General features: G+C 41.2%; 1 pseudogene; it reads left to right on the top strand.

The window, feature by feature from the left end:
* The first annotated feature begins 5156 nt into the window (after window positions 1–5156).
* Window positions 5157–9347, top strand: part of LOC107160133 — a 34451-nt pseudogene continuing 30260 nt past the window's right edge.

Here is a 9347-nt window from a genome sequence, read left to right as displayed (position 1 = left end):
GAGATGCTGTTGAGAGACCCTGACCATCTGAGAGACAAAAAGGGGGAAAGAGGAACTGTGAAGAGTACTCAGGGCTTCTGGGTCCCAGGTCTGAGGATTCTTCTGTGAGTGGAGCACCTCAGCCCAATAGAGCCTGCACTGCTCAGAAGGCCACCTGTGCTTGTTCTCACCAAGTTCCCCATCCTGCCAGGTCCTTTCCCATTGACACGACTGTCATAGAGGCCATGTCCACTTGGTACATAGCCCTGCATACAATATTAACCCTGGGGCAAGGCATGAGCATGTTCCCAGAAAAGGTATTGCCTCAGTGTTCAGAATATGCAGTGGGTTTTAGTGTGTGTATAAGGTTATGTAACCATCAGTGCTAATTCTACAACATTCACATCATTCTTGCAACACAACACCATACCTCCAAGTGACTCCCCATCAACCCTCATCCTCCTCTCCATTCACAGCCACTAGTCCACTTCCTGCCTATTCTGGAAATTTCATATACATAGAATCATAAGATGCATGTCTGGGCTTCTTTCACTAAATATAAAGTTTTAAGGTCCACCCATATTGTAGTATATATCAGTTCAGTCCGATGACTCAGTAGCATTTCATTTAACAGGTCAGCTTGCTGGCAGCCCATGGGATTTACTCAGGCACCTGGCACTTGCCTTCACTTCAATTTCTTGCATTCACAGAGATAGAGTCAGCTGGGGGTGGAGCTCAGGGTCTGCTGGTCCCTCCAGGGTGTGGGCACAGTCTGGTTATGTGCACATTTCTATGGACGAGAATGGCCATACTTATGCATTCCAAGGAACATGTCATAGTCTTCCAAAGCCCTGTGGTCATCTCCTTATCCATCTTTTCCCTTTAAGATTTTTGAAGAACATGCTCTTCACTGCCTCAGAGAGCTACATAGGTAAACAATCACCTATAGTTGCTTTTGACAAACATCTCTATAGAAAAGATGAGCCCAGAGCCAGGTCACATACAGCCTTGCAAGTGGTGTCCTCCAGGAAATCCACAGACAAGTTCTGTACCATGGATGGTTTGGGAATGAGGGTGCAAAAAGTCTCCAGTGGGGTTTTCTTTCCTGTACTGCCCACAGTGCTGGTTTTTACTGGGAAGGTGGTATCATATTTCAAAGCCATTGTGGAGCTGGAGGGGGGGAGTGGCCTAGGTCAAGTTAAAATGTCACAAAAGTCTCCATTTTTTACTAGAATCTGTTCCTCTATTTCTTGTATAAATGCTATCCCAATCATACAAGTGTATGGTGCATCTTCAGAGCCCAGGAAAAATTGATTTTGACAGTGTTTGCCAGTTTCCTTGTGACTTTTATGGAGAAGAGAAATTTCTGATGGCCTTACTCTGACTTTGCCCTTGGTGTCACCCTCATGTGATGGAAGTGCCTTCCACAGAGGAGTGTGAGTTGCTCTCTAGGCATCAGACCTGGAGTTCCACAGACAGGAACAGAAAATACTAGTTCTGGGGACGATTGTGGATGTTTAGCAGTTTCTCTGAGCATCTCACTGTTTTGATGTAATATTGAACATGGTAATTGCTCTCTCAGTTTCCTGAGGGTACATAGGGATCTATTTTGGGATTTTAGAGAGCCTAAATTCATTAATATTATTTTGGAATTATCTCCTCAAGATCCTATCCCATGCTGGGCACGGTGTTGCATGCCTGAAATCCCTGTGACTCAGGAGGCTGAGAAAGGAAGATCACAGGTTCAAAGCCAGCTTCAGCAATTTAGTGACACTCTAGGCAATCTAGTGAAAGTCTTTGTCTCAAAAGAAAAAGAAAAAGAAAGGGCTGCGGATGTGACTCAGTGGTTAAATGCCCCCAGGTTCAATCCCCTACACACACACACACACACACACACACACACACTCAAATCCCACCAGCAAAATAAATATATCAAAAGAAGAAGGTTGGCTTACCACCTTGTTCGGTTGGACCATCACCTTTCCCACATGTTCCTTACAAACTTGATATTTTATCTTGAAAAGTAGCTAGTAGCTAGTATTTGCAGGATTAATATCACTGCAAAGCAATTCATGTATAAAATGGTAATAAACCTCATACTATATTGGGAGGGTCTTTGAGGAAACAGAATGGATGATAAATTGCATGCCAGCCATTTAGAACACCACCTGTCTCCTAGTAGCTGTCTCAGTGACTGTTGCTGCTGTCCTTCAAGGCTAGCTCCTTCTCTTGCCTTTCTCCTATTTTGGAATGAAGAGTTTGGGGGGGCAACTGAGGACATTGAGTGTGGGAACCACCTAATGCCTGGGTTGAGGTGGGGACTGAGGAGAGGAGCAATGTGTGTCGGCCTATTGGAGGGCTGAACGCCTGTGCTGTGGACTTCCACTGCTGAGCTGAGTTTTGTAGCTGTTGCTCACTTCTCTGCTTTGCCTTCTTCTCCAGCATTGTGTGGAAGTAGCTTCTCTTCTGTGGTGCCTGTGTGAGCCTTGCAGTGACTCTTTAACTCATTCATTGAGTAAACATTCTAAGCTCCATTTGTAATGGCTGATGCATGGAGGGCTGTGCTCATGGTGCACATTCTGCCCTGAGACATGTACAGATGGCCTGTTATACATCCATAAGCTCGCTATGGAGTAGGGGTATGTTTATCCCTATTTGCAGACCAGGGATGAGAGGTAATGTGGGGCAGAAGTCCCCTGAGTGTGAGAAGGCTGAACTGTGCAGGGTATAGAGAGAAGGGGACAGGAGAATGATGAGGAGGTGGGCAAGGCCGAGGTGGCCTGCCTCAGTGAGTGGGACTCTAACTTAAGAACAGTAGAGCATTTTCCAGGAGTTTTGATCTAGGAGAGAGAGAGTGTCACAGCCTGGCTGCAGCAAAATAACCGGGGGGTGATGAGCAACTTGTGTACATTGATACAGCAGGAGTGGGAGCCGTTTATTGTAGGACAGAAGGGGTATATATACATTACACACAGCTTATCTTAATTAACATAAACTAGATACAGCAGTCAACCAATAAGGAATCTCCACTCTTAATGGCTCACTGGCATTACTTCACAAACCACTCCCTCTGGCAAAATGCCAGGCACCATCCTGACTTGTTTACAGACCCTAACAAGAGAGTCTGTGCTGGAGATCTTGACCACTATGAAGAGAGACACAGGGAGAACCCCAGGGCCCTTGCAGCTGTCCAGGTTAGAGATGTTGGGAGAGGAGGGGAGTTGGTAGAAGTGACAGCAGGAAGTTGACAGATAAAGATGAATGATTAAGAGAGAATCTATGAAAAATGAATGATGAAGAGAGAATCTATGAGCCCCCATGGGTCACCAGGGTTTGGAGGAGAATCTCTGGGTGCTGAGAGGTGAGGGAGGGGCCACAGCGCTCAGCTCAGCTGAGCAGAGGTTTATGATGTGACTAGTTCTTCTTTTTTCTTTGTGCTCTTATTTTTCTTCTTTTAAACAAAAATTAAGTGGGTGCTCCCTCTGTTACTCAGCCCAGAAGAACAGACAGTAATTGCCCTAAGGAACCTCAAGCAAGTCCTGGAGAATGCTGGAAAGAATCTTGTGTCAGGCATGAGACAGATGCATGTGGAGCAGCGTGTGGGAAGAGGTGGAGGTCATGGAGTAGTTTGGTGCTCCCTGGATAGGCTGCACACCAGAAGAGGGTCTGGCTGGACTCCTGCCTCATGCAGTTGCATCTCTGACCAGCCTCACCCAGCTCGCCAGGTTCCAAGCTCACTCACCTGCACCTCTTCCCTCCTTTAGGACACAGGTTTTGAGCCCAGCCATTCTCACTGGAAAACGTCCTTCTCGGTCCCTGTCAAAGTCATGGGAGTTCAAGAGGATGTTTCTGTGGTGGATATGTGGGAGTTTGTGGAGTGCAGGTTGGCTGATGAGGATGTTGTGAAGGTGTGGGTCTTCGTCTGCCTGTATCCCAAGTGCACATGGCTTTCATGGCTCACTGTGCCTAGCCTCCAGATCTGGTAAGCACCCATGCTCCTGGGGCTGTGGGCCAGAATGATCTCACTAAGCAGTAAATGGCTGAATCAGAGACACCTGGATCAGATGGCAGCTACAGGGGGCCGAGCTGCTCCCCTCTGCTGAGCCAAAGTCCCAAGGGCAAATTTGTGCTCATTCTCAATTCTTTCTATCTCCATTTTCTTCTCCTCCCTCTCTTTCTTCATGGGATAATGTTTTCTTAACATCAACAATCCCCATACCAACTCAATTGTTACCAAATCTCTGCCCAATAATATTATTTACTTAATATATTTTCTTTAACTGCCATGCTTTCTTGGAGTGGCTGGTTGGCTCAGCTACTGGTTAGAGTGTGGTGTTCATAAATGCCTCCCTGTTTCAAACTTAAAAACAGATTTAGTCTCATTATAGGATAATAAATCTCATGAGCTTGATGTACTAAATTTTTGTTAGTAACTTTATAATAAGTGACAATTAAAATTTCAAATAGCTCATCCTGTGCTACCTACCTTAATTTGAATATAACCTGAGGAAGATAGCTCAGTTGGGGTGTCTGTCTAAGGAACATTTTTACTGTGTACTTCATTCTAATTAGCTACATTTCTCACTCCAAACTCTACCAGGAAGAAGCCTATGTTTTTAGTTTTCCATGGTCTTCACAAAGTTCTCCTTGAACTACTAAATTTGGTGTTTCTTCCCATTTTTTTCTTAGTAAATTGGTTGCTGCTTCATTTTGCAGCAGACACCTGAGGGAGAAGGGACTTCAGTTTTGAGGATGATCCTTCCTCATTCAAGTGCCGAGAGAGGCTTTAGGTTCACTATCCATGTTTCAGAAGGCAAAAATACCCAGCTCTTCCCTTCCTCACCTTCTCCCAGCTCTCATTCAGACAGTTAGGGAAACAGTTCAGTATAAAGAACTTCATGGCAAACAGTAAGGCCTTCATGAGTTTCCAACATAGAAAGGGTCTGGGAAGGTTTTATTTCTACACAGTGTGACCTGCAGGCTGCTGTGTCTTGGTCTACAGACAGTTTAGTAAGGAAGAAATGGTGTATTTGTGAGATCTAGTAAAAAAAATGAGTCTATAGAAAACTCACATTTGGTATTGGTTGTTTCCTGGGCTTGGAACACTAATTCTCTCTGAGAAGAAGTCTGGACTAGCTTAAGACCTGTACACACAGCCCTTCCTTGGGCACCTGGTGATGGAACAAGCCCAGGCCTTACCTTCTCAGCTCAAGGAGACCAAGTGCTTGCAGGACATCATGTTCATGGATAAAAAAATGGACCATGCAGTGCTCCTGGATGCTTTTGGCCATCCACAGTCCTTACCTTCCCCTGCCTTCCCAACAGCAGGAGCAGATATGGCTCTGTGTGCTTATGCCATCATGGATGATTCAGGTAAGTGATTCCCTCTAGGTCATTTTCCTAAGCCTTCAGTCCCCTCCTGAGAGCCTCCTGTGGAGCTCCACACAGGATCCTTGTTATTCTGCCTGGAGAGCTCCATTTGCGGGTGGCCAGTTCAAGTACAAGTTCATGGATCCTGCTAAAAATATCCTTCGCCTATCCTGATAGATATAGTTTGGAAGCAGATGGGTTTTGCCTATTAATTGTTGCCGCCTCATGAAAAAGCAGAGTTCTTTAGCAAATGATTGTCGACTCTTCCAGGAATGAAATGGAGCCCAGAGATCATCAAGCTCAGCCCTACAGTCAGTCAGGTCCTGCAGCTGTCCTTGATGTCTATGTCAGTGGTCCAGAGTTAGTTAAACAGCAGTGATGCACAAGCTGTGTCTTCACTCTTAATGTTCAAGGTAATTTTTGCCATGACTCCAAGATGGATGGAGATGTCCACAGAGCCCTGTGCTGGCCTCAGCCTCATATCAGGGACAGCACCAGACATTGAATAGCCATTAGTACCCTTAGGAGAGCCCCCTCCATCGGTGGGGCTATTGCTAAGTTGCTCCTTCACAGCATAGGAAACACCACAGGGTTCCCAGGAGGAGTTTGCTGGGTCATCAAAGATCTTCATGCACTACATGTTCAGTGGCCTGGGTCTGGGATTGTGATGTCAAGAAATAGGGAATTAGGGAAGATACAAATTATGGCAATGCACAAATTAGCTTCTTCGACCTGAGATTGTATGACTTTTAAAAGACAGATTCTGAAGGCATAAATATTTTAAAAACCTGGAAATTGATCCTGATTAGGCAAGATTGGAGAGGATAAATGCCAAGGTTTTTTTTTTTTAATTTTTTATTGTTGGTTGTTCAAAACATTACATAGATCTTGATATATCATATTTCACACTTTGATTCAAGTGGGTTATGAACTCCCATTTTTACCCCGTATACAGATTGCAGAATCATATCAGTTACACATCCATTGATTTACATGTGGCCATACTAGTGTCTGTTGTATTCTGCTGGCTTTCCTATCCTCTACTATCCCCCCTCCCCTCCCCTCCCATCTTCTCTCTCTACCCCCTCTACTGTCATTCATTTCTCCCCCTTGTATTATTTTTATACTGCAACTCTGTTGAAGTGCAGGAAAAGTATGAAGAAGATGAAGAGCTCTAATTTTATGGTCCTATGTGATTTAGTTGTGTCGTTCATCTATGTTTTTTAGGTTTTTATTTTCTCTCTCTTTCATAAGATAAGAATGCTAGAGGGGAATACAGTGGTAGAAATTTTCTTCCCTATTGTGAGATAGGGATCTGGTGAGGCCTTTCCACTTTAGAGAAGAACTTTGAGAAAACTCTCTACAAAAACTAATTAAAATATTTTCTTTCATTTTGAAATTTCTTACTCTTCCTATAGCATTAGTAGAAGATTGTTTTGTTTTCTAATTCATAGAGAAAATAAAAGTTATCTTATGGATAATTATAATACAATTACCCAGGGGAAAAATACTACATTTATATAGTGGTGAGTTCCTCTAGACCATCACAAAAAACACAAAAATCCTGGGTAGTATCAGTAGTGTTTTCTCATGGGCTGATGGAAAAGTCCTACAAAGTGTTAGGAATCAAGGAGTGAATGAAATAATCATGTCCAAAGGAGGGGGCCTTCCCATGAATAAGAATATAAGGAAATCAATTGAAAGTGCATTTAATTACTGGAAGAACTCACAGTCTCTGAGTTGTGGGTAAGTAAAAAAAAAAAAAAGTCTGTGGTGTTAATGCAAAGCATTAACACTACATCCAACAAATTTAGCACCATGGGAAACCTCAGGTGAAAGGTTTAGACAAACCCTTGATCTACCCATCTACAGATACTTTTCAACTCTTCATTGTCAGAATGAGGCACAATTCCTAGATATAAAGCCCACGAATGGGTGGGATCCTCCCTAAGACTGTAGCCTCCAGGAATTTCTCATTCTCAAATTTGTGCAGACTCAGACTCCAAAATATTTTGTGAAAAATTACTATTTCATTGCCTTTTGCTCAGGTTAAGCAATTTTGGCTTGACTATTTGATCCACCTGACCTTCACAATTCTTCATCAGTGGTTTGAACAAGTCTGCCATTCTTTATAGGTCTATTGTAAGTTGATGAATTCAGTTTGTCCAGCTCTTTTTGTCTTTGTAAAGGCATGTTTATTGCATTTTAAACTGAAAATAAAAACTCAAATTTTGTTTTCAGAGCTGCTGCATAGAAGAGATTATAAAGGGGCTGGAATGGAATCCATGGTACTATTTAGGGAGGTTCTAACACTAACCCACACTAAGCCCATAGTATAACTATTTTTGCCAAAGTGATAGGGGAGAAGGGGTAAGAAGAAGTTGCATTCTGGTTGTATTTCAAAGGAAGACTTAAAAAATTTGTATTTGGGTAAAAAAAAAAGAAATGAGAGCTGGAGTAAGACATACAGATATTGATAAAGATGACACCAAATTTGTATTCTGATTGGTGAACACTGAAGTTACCATTTATTCATTGAAGACAGAGGAAAAGATTTGGGGGACTAGAAGGTGGGAAAAAAAAAGGCCAAATTAAGTTAGAAAAATGCAATAAAGTAACATAAAATGATTAGTAAAAACGAATCCACTGTTAAGGAAATACTAAAAGTAAAGGGCACAACCTAGAATAAATAATCATGGGAACTAAAAACGAAGATTTGGAAAGAGAAATACTTTATTAGGATTTTGTTCAAGAACTAAAAATACTCCCTCCACAAAAAAAAAGTGTAAAAGTAATTAAACTTGAAGAGACAAATGCCTTGGAAACCAGGGTCATCTTCTTACTGGTCTTCCGTTCAGCAAATTACCACTTAAAATATTTTTTCTCTTTGAATTTATTTGAAATTATAAGTGTTAAAAAGTAACCTCTTATCTCCCCACAGTGGATATATTAGATACTACTTACAAATTCCATTTTTATTTTTGTATTACCAAATTTTTAAATATTCTTCAATAATCCTTCTTTGTATTTCATTTAATTTGTGTAGATAACTATTGACCTTTATTGAATATATTAGGTACATTTTTAAATATAGAATTTGTTGAATGACCTTGCACAATTTGATTTGAAACATTACATTATTTTTAAAGTTCCAGTCAATGTATTTATATACATTTTTAACTTTTTATTTATTTAGTTAGTTTTATGTGTTGCTTAGGATTAAACCCAGTGTCTCACATATGCTGGGCAAGTGCTCTACCACTGAGCTACAATTCCAGTTCTATTTTTTTTTTCTTTTCAATGTAAATTTGAATGACTAGATTTCTATTTCTTGTTTGAAGTATTTTCTCTCATATTCAGTAGGGGTTTTTGATTGAAAATAGATAATTACAGGGATTAGTTTAGTTAAAATGCTAGTACCAGAGAAAATCTAGGAAAATGTGTCTTGAATACAAAAATTTCAGGATTTAACTGGGACAAGTGACTTAAATACTATGCATTTCTTTCTCCCTGTGTCCTTCCTTTTTCTTTTCTGGCCCTTCAATATATCTTATACATCCTAATTTAGATGTTTCAGTACTCCAATTTCTATGGTAAAACAGAGCAATTAACATGACCAGTCTCACAGGTCTATATGAAGAAATTACCCACAGAATAGCTCCAGTCCCCAATTCCAACTCCACAAACTCTGGAAGAGTTTTCACTTAGGCCAGTTTGCTTAAGAATTTATTGCGTTAAATAATCAGGTTGGAGTTAACAACCTATAGCTTGAGCAACAACAATGTCTCTATCAATTTATATGAATAAATGAGAAAGAATTATTTCTAAGAGGGTATGGGTGTTGACATTTGTAAAACATTGATGTGATTTTATTCTCTTTTATTGCTGAGTTAATATTCTATTGTGTATATATGCATTTTTGTATACATTCATCTATTGAAGGGCATCTAGGTTGGTTCCACAGTCTTGCTATTGTGAATTGTGCTGCTATGAACATC

Source organism: Marmota marmota, unplaced genomic scaffold (genome assembly GCF_001458135.2).
Source record: "Marmota marmota marmota unplaced genomic scaffold, marMar, whole genome shotgun sequence".
In the NCBI taxonomy this organism is placed as follows: Eukaryota; Metazoa; Chordata; class Mammalia; order Rodentia; family Sciuridae; genus Marmota; species Marmota marmota.
The sequence above is the reverse complement of the archived record's forward strand: the minus strand, read 5'-3'. Positions and strand labels throughout refer to the sequence as shown.